We start from the raw sequence: 17731 nt of genomic DNA, 5'->3' as shown, positions 1-17731 counted from the left end.
CAGCCCTCTGCAGGAAGCCTGTACCAATCCACTGTGCTTAGACTCAACCTGTGCCCCGTAAACGGTCACCAGGCCTCCGTGTTCTGGGGGGGAGGGAGCATGCATTCCCTATCCCAGACATGCCTGAAGCTGCTCACGTGTGCTTGGTGAGTCATTAGTGGCTTCTGAACGAATAATTAAACATTCCATCAGCATTGAGGGTGTGGGAGAGCCATCTGGGAGGAGCTGACTCCAGGGAAAACAAGATGGGGAGGGGCCTTGGGGAGACGGGAGAGGGGAACCAGGAAGGTCCCCCCAGGGGTCCTTACCAAGGCACCCCACCCCCCCTAGCTGATGGGTGCCTGCGTGGGGGATGCCCACAGGAGGGGTCCCGGGTGCAGAGGGAATGGTCCGGAAGTGCCGCTGGCCAGCTTTGTCACCACGCGGGGCTCTCCCTGTGGGTGTCTGCGGCCAGTGATACGGGATCAGAGCCCCACCTTGCTCCACTGTGAACCCAGCTCAACTCACTACTGCCCAGGAAGGTCACTGGGGTTACTGTTGGGACTTGTGCATGAACTTGGCAGGGGCGGGCACACAATTCTAGCCACGGACGGAGCCCCTCCCAGAGGCCCTCTGTGTTGTGGGAGGTGACCGCCCCGGGGAACTGAAACGGCTCTGTGGCCATTGCAGAGCCCCCCTCTCGGGTCTGTTTCCCAGAGCACAGAGCAGCGTCTGCACAGTACCCAGTCCAGAGCAGATGCTCGGGGCTTGCGGGGTGAGGGGACTGCTTTGCAGAGGACTTGTGCCCCCAGTCCTCCCCCTCCTCTCTTCACCCACCGCCCTTTAAAGACTCGAGGTCCAGCGTCTGGTCCCTAACTGTCCCTTTCAAGGTGACAATTTCCAACTCTGTCTCTACCCCTGCAAAGACCAGGGTTGCCAGGTACAATGGTGGACACCTGGTGAAACGGGAATGTCACATCGGCAACAAGTAACATTTAACAGAGTCTGTCACAGGCTGTGTCTCAGACACACCATAAATGCTTAAGACTGCGAGGAGCAGGCACTTGGCTACTTGTGAATGGCGCCTCTAAAGCATTGGATTAAAAGCTGAGTGCAAGGCCAGCATTGTGGCCACTGGGTAAGCTGCTGTCTGCAATGGTGACAACCTATGTCAGAGCACTCGCTGCTCTGCTTCCAACCCAGCTCCCTGCTGCTGCGCCTGGGAGAACAGCAGAAGACGGCCCAAGTGCTTGGAGTGGAGTTCTTCACGCTGGCCCAGCCACAGCTGTTGTGGCCATTTGGGAAATGAGCCAGCAGATAGATCTTTCTCTGTGACTCTGTCTCTTTTTTTTTTTCTTGTTTATTCGGGAGGCAGATTCACAGACAGAGGGAGAGAGACAGGCCTTCCACCTGCTGGGTCACTCCCCGAATGGCTGCAATGGCAGGAACCCAGAGCTGCTTCTGGGTCTCCCACATGAGATTCAAGTGGGTTGGAAGTGGAGCAGGTGGAACTTGAGCTGGCACCCATATGGGGTGCCGGCATTGCAGGCCAGGGCTTTCACCCGCTGCACCACAGTGTTGGCCCCATAGGTAAGACTGCTTTCCCAGGCCTTAACAGAGTGATGGATCTGAAGAGAAGCAGCCGGGACTCGAACTGGTGCCCAAATGGGATGCTGGCACTGCAAACGGGTGCTTAGCCCACTCCGCCACAGCACTGGTCTCTAAATAAATCTTAATAATAATTAAGCTAAGAAAGGCCCCACCAGGGCGTCACAGGTCCCTCATGCCCCACGGTGACTTCCCCGTGTCCTCCAGGAACCAGTCTCCCTCCATCGCAAGCGTCCATCTCTTTCATCTGAGTTGACTCACAGAGGAACGTGGGGTCTGCAGCACACACAGGGGCACTGGAGGGAGTGTATTAGGGATTTCAGATCCCTGGGGGTGTGGATACAGACACCACCACCCCCCCCCCCGGCTCGCACAGCGGCCACTGCTCCCCACCCGGCTCCTGAACCCCGTAGGCAGCTTCTGTGACGTGGGCTCCTCCGTGGTCGGGTGGTGGGGTCTGACCCCGCGAGGGCTCGGACCACAGCGTGAATGCCCCAGCTGAGATCAACGTTGTGCAGGGGCTCGCCTGTGGGTGTCCACCCGTGGCTGGCTCTGAAGCGCGGGCATGGTCCGTGGTTCAGAACTCACTCTCCTGCTGTTCAGAGGAGGATGTAGGCAGGCACTCGGAGCAGCTGGGAACACTCGTGTCCACCCAGCAGGCACCTGGCCGGAGGGCCGGGCCTCCCTGCCATGGCATCGTTTGCTTCTAATCAGGGAGCATTGAGTGCCCGCAGAGGGTTCTGGTGTGGGAGATGGGATGGGCGACAGCAGCTGCATCCAGATATTCTGGTGGACCTGAAAATAGGATGTGACAAGGTTTTCATTTGGAGACTTAACCATTTAGAGTTACAGGAATGGGTTTGCTAACAAGCACACGGAGATTTCACACTGGTTCAGTGAGCAAGAATGCTGTAGTTGATTAGTTATGTCTGCCTGGACGTGGGTATGGGGAATTACAGTACGTGTGCTAGGTTTCACATAGCACTCTTACCAGGCTCTTTTTTTTTTTTTTGAAAAAAACATTTATTTATTTGAAAGAGTTACACAGAGAGAAGAGAGGCAGAGAGAGAGCGAGAGAGAGAGGTCTTCCATCCAATGGTTCACTCCCCAACTGGCCACAACAGCCAGAGCTGCACCGATCCAAAGCCAGGAGCCAGGAGCTTCATCTGGGTCTCCCACAAGGGTGCAGGGGCCAGGGACTTGGACCATCTTCCACTGCTTTCCCAGGCAATAGCAGGGAGCTGGATTGGAAGTGGAACAGGCACACTGCTGACATAACCCAGGTGTCTAAAATGCAAGGTGCCTAAGGTGACAGGGAGAGCCGGGGCCGTGACAGGGAGAGCTGGGGCCGTGCCGTGTTCAGGGAGCTCCAGGCCTTTGTCTTGCCTCGCCTGTGCCGCTCCTTGCAGTCAGGCGACCTCTTTTCTAAAGGGACCGAGTCTTAAGCATAGGCACTTAAATCCCATCCTTTTTTCTGGCCTCACAACAGCCCTCAGAGACAGGGATCAAGGGAACTGAGACTCAAGCAGATTAAGCGAATCTGTCAGACTCCAAGGCCCCTCTCCACGGAATCGGAGCGTTTCACCTGCTGCTGTTGCTGCTGTCGAATCCCCATCAGGGGGAAGCCCAAGGAGCACACAGCAGCAGCAGGGCCCCAGGCAGGCACCTGCCAGGCTCTGGAACCTTCCCCACAGCCAAGGCTCTTGTTTTCAGATTTCAACTATTTTAAAAAAGATTTTATTTATTTGAGGGGTAGAATTACAGAGAGAGGGAGAGACAGAGAGAGGTCTTCCATCCGCCGGTTCACTCCCCCAAATGGCCACAATGGCTGGGGCTGAGCTGATCTGAACCCAGGAGCCAGGAGCTTCCTCTGGGTCTCCCACGGAGATGCAGGGGCCCAAGCACTTGAGTCATCTTCCACTGCCTTCCCAGGCCGTAGCAGAGAGCTGGGTCAGAAGAGGAGCGGCTGGGACCTGCACCTGCGCCCACAGGGGACAGGTGCGCCACAGGTGGAGGCTTAGCCTGCTCCGCCACAGCGCAGGCCCTCCTTTCAACTTTTATTTAGTAGACTGCTGTCCCTTGTGCCCACAGGGATCCCAAATCCCATGCATACTAGAAGTCCCTCACACAGGATGGTGCAGTATTTGCAAAGAACCCACACAGGGCCTTCTCTGTATCTGAGATACCCCTAGATGACTTAGAATACCTAACGCAGTGTATAGACCTGGCATCTACGCAGGCAGAAGCTATAGTGTGTTGTTGGGGAATAATGACGGGAAAATTCTCGGAATATCTACAGTACAGATTTAGGGATTTTTCTTTTAAATTTTAAAAAATATTTTATTTGAAAGGCAGAGAGGGGGAAGGCATGGAGGAAGAGAGAGAGGGAGAGAGAGAGAGAGAGAGAGAGAGAGAGAGAGAAGGAGAGATCTTCAGTCTGCTGTTTCACTCTCCAAATACCAGCAACAGCCAAGGCTGGGAGCCCGGAACCCCCTGGGTCTCCGACGGGGGTGGCAGGGGCCCAAGCACTTGAGTCATCATTTCTGTCCCCAGCATGCACACTAGGAGGGAGCTGGGTCAGAAGTGGGGGGCTGGGGGCCAATGCAAGGGGTGCCGTGTGGGGTACAGGCGTCCCCAGGGGTGTCCTAACCTCCCTGCCGGACGCCTGTCCTTGTCCGTGGTTGGCTGATATGCGGATGCAGGCCCTGTGGCTATGGAGGGCCAACTGTAGTTATTTGGAAGATTTTTCTCAATTCCTACTCTCCCTTAGGTAATCAATGTTAACTTTGATGTGACTTTCTCTTGCCTGCCTATTTTTATACATGTGTGTATATATGCTTTTGAAAAAAACAGGATCATACATGTGTGTGTTTACGTGTGTATGTGTTTATATGTTGTGCATGTATGTGTGTATGTGTGCGTGTGTGTCTGTTCTACAAATTAAACTTGTAACTCACTAGGTGTAATGACCATCACACAGGTCACCACGTGTTACATAAACCTAATAATTTCCCACAGGAGGCACCAGTACCAAACCCTCAGGTCTTTGACGAAGAACTTGACGCCTTGGCTATTACAAGTCTGAGATCTTGGGCTTTCTGCTCCGCTTCTACCAAATGAAGAGGATGCAATTTATCGGCTTCTTTGGTTTGGAAGCCAAGTCGGCTCATTGGGTAGAGGTGGCCCCGGGGAGAGCCTGGCACGGGCCCCAGGAGCTGATCTGGATTCAGCCTGAAAATACTTGCGCAAGCAGGGACGGAGCGAGACAGCAGAAAGCAATCGCCGTGCCCTGTAGTGGGTTTTATTGAATATGTTTTAGACGTAAGCTCATTAGCTTTTCTCCAACGTCTCCAGGAGATTGGCAGAAAAGGAGTTATTTTCCAATCACACGCATGTTTCCACAGTGCAGCCGCCAAACCACACCAGGGCTATAGCAGGCGTTCGCTGTTAGCTAACAATAGGTTATCACTTTCCCTTTGAACGGCTCTCCAGTGAATGGGCCCCTCCTCCCAGGAGTGTCAATCACTCCTCACTGCCGCTCGGGCTGATTGGTGAAGCATTAGCTTGCTCTTAACCCACGAAGAAAAGAGCCGCACTCCAGGTACCTGTCAGCCCGTGGAACCGCCACCTCCCCGACTCAGAACCCATCAAAGCTTTGCTGATAGAAACGATGCTTGTGCACCATCGTCTCCATCAGGCCGTCTGCCTTCTCCTTGGAAATGCAAGGTCTGTCCGGGAAGGTAAGGAAGCTGTGTGCGTGGGTTGGGCTGGGTTCTGCCGTAACCCTCCAGTGCTTTGGCCAGATGACCCTCTGTGCTCTCCCGCCGGCTCCCACCCTAGCCAGAAGAACCTTACTGTGAGTGACGGCGGGTGGCAGGAGCCCAGAGCTTTGGGTTTTGTCTCCGGCTCTGCCATCCATTTGCTAGGACTTCAGGGGAGTCGTGTCGTTTCTCTGTGCCTCGGCTGTGTCACCTGCCAATAGGAATAAGACATCTCCCAGACCCAAGGCTGTTGGGGGAATGAAATGAGCTAACCCGTGTGATGCACAGGCAACGCAGCTCTGCGTGCCTGGTGTGACCAGAGCAGCTGTGGTTTCCACTGGCGCCTTCTGGACTTTTCCGTGACTCACTTGCTAAGGTCCAAACCCCTGCGTGCTCCTTTTTTTTAAAAGATTTATTTTATTTATTTGAAAGGCAGAACTATAGAGAGAGGGAGAGAGAGAGAGAGAGAGAGAGAGAGAGAGAGAGAGGTCTTCCATCTGCTGGTTCACTCCTCAAGTGGCTGCAACAGCCAGAGCTGAGCTGATCTGAAGCCAGGAGCCAGGAGTTTTTTCTGGGTCTCCCATGTGGGTATAGGAGCCCAAGGACTTGGGCCATCTTCCTCTGCTTTCCCAGGCCATAGCAGAGAGCTGGATTGGAAGTGGAGCAGCCTGGACTCTATCTGGCGCCCCTAGCTTCACCACAGCGCTGGCCCCTACTGGGTGCCCTTGACCAGTGGTCATTCTCCAGGTCACCAGCCCCCTCTGCTCACGCCACGGAGTGCGCGTGCCAGCATGAGCGGTTTTCTTCGAGCCACACCAGGGCAGGTTCACCGTGTCATCACTGAAATAGAGTTCAGCATTTTAACGAAATAGTCCAAAACGCGTGACGGGCGCTGTGATTTGCACGGAAATCCAGGGAACTGTTGGAAGGGCCCTCCTCAGGGGCAGCAGCCCCCAGAGGTGCTGCCAGAGTCGAGGACTGGACCACCTGCCTAAAAGATGAAGAAACGCCCAGGGGGAGAAATATACACTCAGGAGGCTTCACAAACTGTCTATCTCACACTCCAACCGAGATGAACTGAGACGGCGGGATGCTCTGTTGTGGGTGTTGTCTACCCAAGGAAGACGGCACTGGATTTCAATCCTACAGCCCACGGGGAGAGCCTGGGGTGGAGCGCACCCTCCCAGGGCTAGCTTAAGAGAAATGCTTCCTGAACACATCACAGCGCCGTCTGTAAATAATTTTTTTTTTGGTTGTTTTAATCAACCAATGCCTGGGCCCGATCGCTGCTAGTGTATTAGCATTAACAGCACTCTTAAGACTCACGAGCGAAATTTCTTTCTGGTCCCAGAATTAGTGATTGCACTTAAGGGATTTTTGTAAATTGAATCATTGATTCTCCTCTTTTCCGAGACAAATATCGGGATGCTCACTTGGAGAAGGGAGCCAAAGGGACATTGGTAGACCAGAGAGCTGAGTTCAGTTCCACCTCTCACAGGTCATGGGCCCCCCGGGGCCCACAGACACCCCACCTTCTCCCCGACTCCAGGAGCGTGGCGGGGACCCCTGCCCTCCCTCTCAGTCTCACACAGCTCTGTCGGGATCAAAGGAGAGAACAAGGCTGACGCCAGGTCCTTCTGTTGGCGTTGGCGTTGGCGTTGGCGTTGGCATTGGCATTGGCGTTGGCGTTGGCGTTGGCGTTGGCATTGGCATTGGCGTTGGCATTGGTGTTGGCGTTGGCATTGGCGTTGGCGTTGGCGTTGGCATTGGCATTGGCGTTGGCGTTGGCATTGGCATTGGCGTTGGCGTTGGCGTTGGCATTGGCATTGGCATTGGCATTGGCGTTGGCATTGGCGTTGGCGTTGGCGTTGGCATTGGCGTTGGCGTTGGGAGGATCTCGCCTTGTTTTTAGAACACACGTCCTATTCCCTCTTCTACATCAAATTGTACCCTTGCTCCACCTCTAGCCGACCAAGTGGCGGGAGGAGCCTTCATCCGAGTCATTACTGGGCCCCTGAAACGTGTGGAAGGCACAGGACTGACACGGTAAGGGGTGGGGGGCGTCTTCCTGCAGTGTTGGGTCCACAGGGCCAACACCAGCCATGCATTTCCGCATTGCACACACTCCCTTGCAGCGAGGCGTTGCTGCTGCTGTGCTATCAGTGGGGGAAGCCGGCTTTGGCTTGGCTGCAGATCCAGATGCCTGGGGGCCTGGCGCTTCCCTACCTTGGAGCCCCCTGGGGTCACAGTGCTCCTCTCTGCCGTGCTGGGAGCAAGGCAGGTTCTTGCTGCGCTGGGAAACCCCTATTCCCCATGGGGCTCAGGAGACCTCTCCGGCCACCCCTGTGTGGCCCCTGCTTGCCCCCCGCCCTCCGGGAAGACCCCACAGAATGCCTCCCACCAACCGAGGGGTTAGCAGGGGGAGACCACTGTTGGAGGGGCACAGAGGAAGCTGGCTACTGGACAGCAAAAATGGGGAGACGGGGGAGCCCTGGTCAGTTCTGGTGCTCTGAGCACAGTGGGGCGACAATGCCCTAGTATGTCTTTCATGAAGAACCAGACGAGAGGAACGGGGCGCCAGGCGAGTGGTGACGCGGAGACGAGACCTTAATTACCCCGACATTGTATATGTGTACTGAAATATCGCAGCGTACCGCGGACATATGTACACTGATATGCATTCATTTAAAAGCTGTCTTCAGTGTAGGAGGAAGTGCGAATGCTAATTGCCTCGGTTTGATCATTCCACACTTTCTTTCTTGGAGGATGGAGTTACCACACTGCACCCCAAAAATGTACGACAAACGGTTTTATAAAAGGACGTGGGGATTGTCTTCTAGCAGCTTCTACCTGGTGTACAAATTGATCTCTGCCCCATTTGAAAAGGAGTTTTTAAAGCTGTTAGGAGTTATACAAATGATGCAACCCAAGTCCGGGGTTCACTTTTCTTTTGCTTTTTTTAAATTTGCAAGGCAGGTGGGAGGGGGAGAGAGGGGGCAAGGAGAGAGAGAGAGAGAGAGAGCAAGCAAGCTTCTCTTTTGCTGATTCACTTCCCAAGTGCCCGCAATGTGCTGGAACCACGGCCAGGAGCCAGAAGCTCAATCCAGGTCTCCCACTGGTTGGTAGGAACCGTCACTTGGGCCATCACCACTGCCTCTTTTTTTTTTTTGACAGGCAGAGTGGACAGTGAGAAAGAGAGACAGAGAGGAAGGTCTTCCTTCCGTTGGTTCACCCCCCAATTGCTGCTGCAGCCAGCATGCTGTGTCGATCCGAAGCCAGGAGCCAGGAGCTTCTCCTGGTCTCCCATCGGGTGCAGGGCCCAAGAACCTGGGCCATCCTCCACTGCACTCCCGGGCCACAGCAGAGAGCTGGACTGGAAGAGGGGCAACTGGGACAGAATCCGGTGCCCCAACCGGGACTAGAACCTGGTGTGCCGGCGCTGCAGGCAGAGGATTAGCCCAGTGAGCCACAGCGCCGGCCCACACTGCCTCTTAAGATCTGCATTTTCGGGGCCAGTGAGGTGGTGTAGTGAGTAAAGCCTCCGCCTGCAGTGCTGGCATCCCATATGGACGCTGGTTCAAGACCCAGCTGCTCCACTTCCCATTCATCCCTCTGCTGTGGCCTGGGAAAGCAGCAGAAGGTGGCCCAAGTCCTTGGGCCCCTGCACCTGCTTGGGAGACCCAGAAGAAGCTCCTGGCTCCTGACTTCTGATTGGCCCAGCTCCGGCTGTTGCAGCCATCTGGGGAGTGAACCAGCGGATGGAAGACCTCTCTCTCTCTCTCTCTCTCTCTGCCTCTGCCTCTCTTTTACTCTGCTTTTCAAATAAATAAATAGATCATAAAAAAAAATAAAAAGATCTGCGTTCTCAGGAAGCTGGAGTTAGGCTGTCACGCCCAGGGACTCCAGCGTGGGCTGTGGGCATGATCGCTCCGCCTAACACTCACCCCAGGCCTTCACGTTTTGTCTAATGTGGTCCTGGGCCAGTCCTAAGAAGCTGCACATTCGGCTGTGGCTCCAGGGCCCACCCTGGAAACGCCCGGCCCGCAGCCTCCCCGGCTCTGTTCTCAGTTTCAGACACTCGCTCCTTAGGAAGGAAGCGGAGGGCGGAGAGGAGGAATCTTTCTGATCAGGCTCAGCCGCAGGGGCAGCCGGGGACTCTACGGGTCACTTGCGCTCTGGGGTGGGGGAGGGGTGGCTCTGTCAGCTTTGAAATGAGATGGTTGTGATAGGCCAAGATAAGTGTCTTTCGGTGCGAAAACATTTAGAAACCCACGCTTTTTCATAATACGCATTTCCCACGAGCTGGTAGAGGACCCTCGTCTCACTGGGTTCTAGAAGCCCCAAGCAGCGTGAGGATGGGGGTGGGTAGGACCTTGCGTCTCCACCCTTGTTTTAACCAGAGCTATGGGCGTTTATCTACCTTCTGTGTCTGCTTAGAGGAACGACTTCTGCTACTCAGAGCGTGAAAGAGGTTTTTGGAAACCACTGGGCTGGTTGATCTCCAGGGTCCGTGATTAGGCGAAGACAGCCGGGAAAGCAAGAATGGGTGATGATCTGTCTCCAGCACGTCGTCCCAGCGAGGCCAGCAGCTCAGAGCCAGGGATGGAATAGAGACCTCACGCCCGCCCCCCGGGACGGCCCCAGCTCATCGGAAACGTGAGCTGCTGGAGCAGTGCCTAATACCCTCGCTAGCTCTTTCCTTGTTTTTTTTTTTTTAAAGGTTGATTTATTTATCTGGAAGGCAGGGTTACAGAGAGAGAGGAAGAGACAGAGAGAGAGAAGGAGGGGGAGAGAAAGAGAGAGAGAGAGAGAGAGAGAGATCTCCCATTGCTGGTTCACTCCCCAAATGGGCCAGGCCAAAGCCAGGAACTAGGAACTCCTTCCAGGTCTCCCACGATGGGGCATGGGCCCAAGCACTTGAGTCACCTTCTGCTACTTTCCCAGGTGCATTAGCAGGGAGCTGGACTGGAAGTGGAGCAGCCGGGATGCCAACTGGTGCCCATATGGGATGGCAGTGTTGCAGGTGGCGGCTGAACCTGCTACACCCCCGCGCCAGACCCCCTTGCTTTTGAAAAATCGTCATCTCCACCCTCCACCCCGATCTTACTTTGCTGCACCAATGTGAGGGCATGAATGGGGGCAGAGACAGGCAACCTCGCGCTTCCTCCCTCGGCCGCCTTGGCTGCTGCTTCGGCCTCTTCCACGCCAGGCGGTGGAGCGCTCCAGGCTGGAGTCTGAGGCAGGGCTCGGGAGTGGCAGCCGTAGTGTCACTTAGTGAATCACGTAGTCCCCCCAGCTTCTGTCCTGTGTGGGACCTGGTGCCAGGCACGTGCGCCGTGAGGAGCGTGGGGTGGACGGCGGCTGTGAGAAGCACACGGCGGGGTCCTGGGGTTGCCGTCCTAGCGCACGGCGGCGTGGGGCACACACACAGTGAGGAGCGGTGTAGAAGCCATTCAGTGACAGCGGACGGAGGCGGGTTTGAGATGAACGGCGTGGATGTCGCTGCATCAGGTGCACGCCTTGTTAAGCTGTTGTGCGTCTCTGGGCCTGCTCTCCTTCTCCCTGCCTCAGCTCCCCCTCTCCTTTCCTTCCTCCTGCAGCCTGCCCGCCCTGCCTCTTCCCTCCCCTTTGTCCCCCTCCATCCTCCTCCCTGGCCTCCCAGCCGCCCAGCCGCGCTATAAATACTCCTCCACTCTGCACCCCTCTTCCGGCAGCAGGAAGTGCGGTCCGGGGGGCGGGGGGACGAGGAATCAGTCTTTCCTGTGCTGCCGCCTCCCAGCAGACAGGCACGGTGGGCGCCCCCTCGTCTCCGACACAGCCGACACAGCCGGGGCTCAGGTGATTTGTGGAGCGTGGGGGGCTGGCGGCTCTTGGTCTTCTCACTTTTCACTGTCAAACGCTCCACCAGGGTTCAGGGTTAAATGACAGCCGGAGCCGGGAAGAGAACCCTCAGGGAGAGGAGGGCTGGGTCCTGGGCGAGGGGGCTACACTCAGAGGCGGATGCTCAGGCCAGAGAGGAGGGGGCAGGGCACCAGAGGAGTGGGACTTGTGGGATGGGGGAGGGGTCTGGCCAGGGCGCGTCCCCAGAGGGGCCCTGGTGCCTTCCTCTATGAATGGTTCCTATGCCTCGAATCCTTCCAGGTTCTGGGGGTGCATCATGAACGGGCCAGACAATGGCCCTGCCCTGCTGGGTCAGCTCTGGGGGCCAGTAGACCAGAACCCCATGGAAACGTGACCAGGGCACTGCCAGATCGGAGATGGGTTCCATAAAGAAAATATAGTAGACTCGTTCATTGTGGGGAAAGAGCGTGCTCTAAATGCCCTAGGGGAAGCCCTTGGAGCCAGGTCCTCGGTAACCAGAGATGCCTGCAAAGCCCAGGGGAGGCCTCTGGCCACCAGAAAAGACAGCACCAAGGATCCCTGGTGGGAAGAGCTGGAGGGGGCCAGGCGCCAAGGGGTGCCGTGCAGGGCCCCGGGACAGTGGTGGAGGGCGGAGGGCAGGACCCGCAGGGTGCTGTCAGTCCACTTCCATGATTGCATCAGCGAAGGGTTTGTGGAGAGGAGCTCAGCCCCCAGGAGCACCAGGGACGATGTGGAGAAGAGAGCAGGGAGCAGGGGGCTGTGGCGGGCATCGCCATGCTAGCGTTCGTGCGACGACCCCCGCCGGCCCTGGGTCCTGGGCCCTGGACTCTCTGCAGTCACCAGAGCTTGAGCCAGAGTTTGGGGCGTCTGGTAGGTAAGGTTCTCCAGGGCAGCAGAACCTTGGGGATGGAGCGGTGCCCTGTGTCTGGAGAGGGGAGAGAGAGTGAGATAAGACATCTGCTTGCATGGTTGAGATGTCCCAGGATCTACAGTGGGTGGGCTGGAGGCCCCGGGGGGCACAGAGGACGCCTGGCAGTTCCGTCCAAGTTCAAAGCCCTGAGAATCAGGCGTTCCTGGTCTAAGCTGCAGCCTGATGGCAGAGGAGCAGTGGTCGGTCAGGGCGTGCTTGGCGCTCAGTCTGCTTCAGTCCATGGCATTGGCCCACATAGGGGTGGGCGCGTCCATTCCAGTAGTGCAGAGGGGGACCCCACCCCAAAACACATCCAGACACACCCAGAACACCAGGGAGTCAGCTACCGGGCACCCTTGGCCCCGTCAAGCTGATGCTTAAATTGACCGTCACGGTGGGCGGTGTGGTTGGCAGGCTCAGTGGTCCGTGCCCAGGCCTAGGGGCCGAGGAAGGTGGGACACAGAGGATTTGACTCGTCCCTGCATGGGGAGCAGTGTCTACCACCCACCCAAGAGGGCAGGGCGGTCCCGAGTGTAGGACCTGTAGGGTTAGGCTTCGAGAAACGACGAGTGTTCAGTCTATCGCTGCGAGGGTTCGAGGTTTATTTCAGTGCAAAATGAAGTCCTTGGAGGACTTGCAGTGGGAAGTGCGGGGATCCGGTTTATATTTCTAAAAGGCCACTCCGGCTCTGAGGGGCACAGAGGCTGGTGAGGGGCAAGAATGAGAGCAGAGGCTGCCATGGGGGTAATGTTGATTGGACCATGCGGTGGCAGGAGATGGCGAGATTCCGAGTTGGTTTTGGAGGTGGGACAGAGCTTGCTGATGGGGTAACTGTAGAGAGTGGGGGTGAGTGAGGGCGACCCGTGATGAGTCCCAGGCATGGGATGGGAAGTGGCAGAGGGGAGAGTCGACTCGCTGATTCTGACATGGGTGAGACACCTGTTGCTTATCCAAGTGACGGTATACAGTAGGCATCTGGATGGCATAGGCCTGACTCAGGAGACGGGTCAAGGTTGCAGGACAGGCTTTGGAGCCAGAGGGCTGTGCTCTGATGCTCGGTTCTTCTGCTCATGACCAATAGCGTGCACCGGAGCAAAGCTGCATACGCCTTTGAGCTCCGGTGTCCTCGTTATCAATCAGGGCAGTGTGACTGCTGCAACAGAGCCCTACACACTGACAGTCTTAAAGCAGCACAGGTGACAGCTCCCGTGCTGGAGGCCAGCGCCAAGATGTCCACCAGGCCAGGCCCTCTGGGAACCCGCCAGGCTCCAGCGACTGGTGGCTTCCAGCAAGCACTGGTGTTCCCTGGCCTTGAGTGGCACTCGCCGACTCTGACATCGCCGACTGACGTCGTGTGGCCTTCGCTTCTCCCTGGGCTGGATGTCTCTGTGATGGTGTGCTATCTCCCTCTCCCTTCTCTTACAGAGACCCGGCTCACGGGCTTGGGGTCACCCTACCTCAGTATGACCCATCTTATCTCAAGTTGAAGGGAAAGAAACCATTTTCCTTAGAAGGTCACGTTCACAGATACCAGGGTTGGCACATCAACGTACCTGTGCATGGGATACAGTAGAAGCCACAAGGGGTACTATCTATTCTGAGTGACAGCGCCATTGCTGTCAGCGGGTGTCCTTGTTCTCTCTTCCCGTTGGTGTGGATCCCGTGGGAACCTGTAACAGGGAGGTTGTGGGTACATTGGCAGAAGGCAGCAGCACACACCTGCTTCCTTAGCAGGGTTGGTCTGGATCCTCAGGAGTTAGGAAGGCAGAGCTCCCACCACTCTCTTGTATTGCATCGCACTCGGAGTCAATCGACAATCATTAGTAAAACAGAGATCGCTTGAATTTTATTGTTATTGGTTGCTTTGTTATGGTTCCTTCTGGAGTTCCGAAGGCAGGAGCCAGGTGCTTCTCCTGGTCTCCCATGGGGTACAGGGCCCAAGCGCTTGGGCCATCCTCCACTGCACTCCTGGGCCACAGCATAGAGCTGGCCTGGAAGAGGGGCAACCAGGACAGAATCCGGTGCCCCGACCGGGACTAGAACCCGGTGTGCTGGTGCCGCAAGGCGGAGGATTAGCCTAGTGAGCTGCGGTGCTGGCTGACTTATTTTTAAATTCTATTTTTCATCCACCTTCCATCATATCCATGTATCTGAGCATGTTCTCTATTTGCTGTTTAAAGATTTGTTTATTTGAAAGGCAGAGTTACCGAGAGAGAGAGAGAGAGAGAGAGAGATCGATCTTCCATCCACTGGTTCACTCCTCAAATGGCTGCAATGGCCAGAGCTGCGCTAATCTGACATCAGGAACCAGGAGTTTCTTCCAGGTCTCCCATTTGGGTGCAGGGGCCCAGTACTTGTGCCATCCTCCGCAGCTTTCCCAGGCCATAACAGGGAGCTGGATCGGAAGTGGAGCAGCTGGGTCTCGAACCAGCGCTCACTTCACCACAGCACTGGCCCCTCTCTATTCTTTAACACCAGAGCGTGGGACACAGTAGGTGGTCAGTGATTGAACCTCGGGATGATGAGAAACACTGCCCAGCTGTCAGCGACTTCACCCTTTCTCACGCAGCTGCGGGAACATTCCCAACGAGGCCCAGAGGCACCCTGCTGGTGGAACCCAGCTCCGGTGGGGACTGGAGCGCTCTCGGCTCCGCCAGTGCAGGCGGCCCGTCCCCACCCTCATTTACTGGCGACACACAGTCTCAGCACCACGAATTGTCCTAACACCTCTTTATGTGGAAATCACTTCCGACTTGCGGAAAGTCTGGGAAATCACCAGGAACGCGTAAAATGCAGCACTTAGGGTCTTTAACATTCGCCTCAGCTGCCTTCCACGCGGACGCTCCTCCTCCCCTCCCACGCCGTAGGTCTACATCTATGAAATGCTTTTTCCTGAACCGTTTGGACTTTTGTTCGCTATACACTGTTATGCCTGAACACACTGGTGTGCTGTATGTTGTAAGAACACGGCTGTCCGTCGACAGTTGGGTCCGTTGACCGCGTGAGAGCAGGCACGGCAGGCGCTTAAGCTGGAAGGGCCCTGTCTTCTTTGTCTCTCACGGCTTGGATGAACCTGATTCTTCCTTCCCGTTGTGTAGGTTGCTCCTCCCTGGGGGTTTGCGTGATGCGTCCCCAGGAGCAGATTCCAAGTGCGTCTTCCCAGTGAGATGGCTGCGTGGGTGGTGCTGTCCCCTTCTCCAGGGACACAGCTTCAGGAGGAGAGAGAGAGAAACACAAACTCACATCCAGTGCTTCACTCCTGAGGATGGGCCATAGCTCCAGCCAGGGAACAGAGACTCAGCCTGGGTCTCCCATGTAGGTAGCAGAAACCCAATTACCTGAGCCATCACTGATGCCTACCAGGATCTGAACTGGCAGGGAGCCAGAGCTGGGAGTTGGAGTTGGGAATTGAACCCCAGCGCTCCAGTGGTGGTGTGAGCGCCTTAACTGTTATGTTTAAGGACCACTCCCTAAAATATATTTTTTAAAGATTTATTTATTTACTTGTCAGGCAGAGTTAGAGAGAGAGAGAGAGAGAGAGAGTCTTCCATCCGCTGGTTCACTCCCCAGTTGGCCACAATGGCCGGAGCTGTGCCGATCCCAAGCCAGGAGCCAGGAGCTTCTTCTGGGTCTCCCACATTTGGACCATCTTCTACTGCTTTCCCAGAAAGAGCAGAATCAGAAGTAGAGCAGCCGGGGCTCAAACTGGTGCCCATATGGGTTGCTGGCACTACAGGCAACAGCTTTACCTGCTACACCACAGCGCCGGCCCCCAAACTTTGTTTTTTTTTTTTTTTTTTTTTTTTTAACTTTAGAGCCGTTTCTAGAAAGCTCATGAAAACAAGTTCATGAAAAATTCCCATTATCTCATTCTGTTTCCTGTGCATATGCACACGTGTGTCTGGATATTTTCAGCTTATGTTTCCAAGATCTGTCCACATTATCGATGTTCTTCGAGTTTATTCATTCTCATTGATGTATAACATTCCATTTCTAAAATACACGGGTACTTAATCACATCAACAGAGTCGTGTGAAAACATCACATCAACAGGGTCGCGTGAAGAGACAGAAAAAGCATGCAATAAAATCTAGCTTCTATTCATGCTAAAAATTTTGAACAAATTAGGTACAGGACTATACCTCAACATAGTAAAGGCTATATATGGCAAATTCACAACAAATTTCTTATTGAATGGGGAAGAGCTGAAAACATTTCAACTAAGATCTGGAAGTAGACAAGGATGTCCACTCTCACCACTGTTACGGGGTTACAGAGAGAAAGAGAGAGAGAGAGAGAGAGAGAGAGAGAGAATCTCCCATTAACTGGCTCACTCCCCATGTGGCCACAATGGCCAGGGCTAAGCCAGGCCAAAGCAAGGAGCCAGGAGCTTCATCTGGGTCTCCCACATGGGTGGCAGGGCCCAAGCACTTGGGCCCTCTTCTGCTGCTTTTCCCAAGTGATTAGCAGGGAGCTAATCAATAGAGGAGCAGCTGGGACATGAGCCGGTGTCCATATGGGATGGCGGCATCGCCGGCAGTAGCCTTACCTGCTATGCCACAGGTTGGCCCCTAGTACTGGAGATTTTAACAAGAGCTACTAGGCAAGAGGAAGAAACAGGAAACACACATTAGGGAAGGAGGAAGTCAAATTATCCTGTACACAGATGACGTGACTCTACATGGAGAGGAACCAAAACACCAACAAAACACCAACAAGACTAACAAACTAGTTAACACATACAAATCAACATAGCATTTTTATATACCAATAATGAGTTTTCTGGGAAGAAGTTGTAAGAGCAATCCCACTCAAAATAGTTATCAAAAAGTAAAATACTTTGGAATAAATTCAGCCAAGGTTGTGGTAGATATCTACAATGATAACTACAAAGCATTAATGAAAGGAATTGAACAAGACATAAAAAATTGGAAAGAATTCCATTTTCCTAGATTGGAAGAAATAATATTCATGTTCCCATGCTCATGGATTGGAAGAATTAATATTATTTTTTAAAAAGATTTATTTATTTATTTGAAAGTACGAGTTACACAGAGAGGAGAGGCAGAGAGAGAGGTCTTCCATCTGCTAGTTCACTCCCCAATTGCCTGCAATGGCTGGAGATGCGCCAATCCAAACCCAGAAGCCAGGAGCCTCCTCCAGGTCTCCCATGCGGGTGCAGGGCCCAAAGACTTGGAGCATCTTCTACTGCTTTCCCAGGCCATAGCAGAGAGCTGGATTGGAAGAGGAGCACCAGGTCTCAAACTGGTGCCCATATGGGATGCTGGTACTGCAGGCCAGGGCTTTAACCCACTACACCCTAACACCAGCCCCAGAATTAATATTATTAAGGTTATAGTTTAACCGAAGTGATTTAGAGATTCAACATAATCTCCGCCCAAACGAACTCTTCACAAAAGTAGACGAAACAGTCCTGAGCTTGGCATGCAAGTGCGGAAGACCTGGAACAGCCAGAGCCATGCTGAACAGAGAGAGCGGAGCTGACGCTGTCACGCGCCTGATCAGACTCAGCCACAGAGCGGTTGTCACCAAAGCCACATAGCACCGGCATAAAAACAGACGCAAAGACCGGGGGGGACAGGATAGCGTT

Source organism: Lepus europaeus, chromosome 8 (genome assembly GCF_033115175.1).
Source record: "Lepus europaeus isolate LE1 chromosome 8, mLepTim1.pri, whole genome shotgun sequence".
Classification (NCBI taxonomy): Eukaryota; Metazoa; Chordata; class Mammalia; order Lagomorpha; family Leporidae; genus Lepus; species Lepus europaeus.
This window is presented reverse-complemented; position numbering follows the sequence as displayed.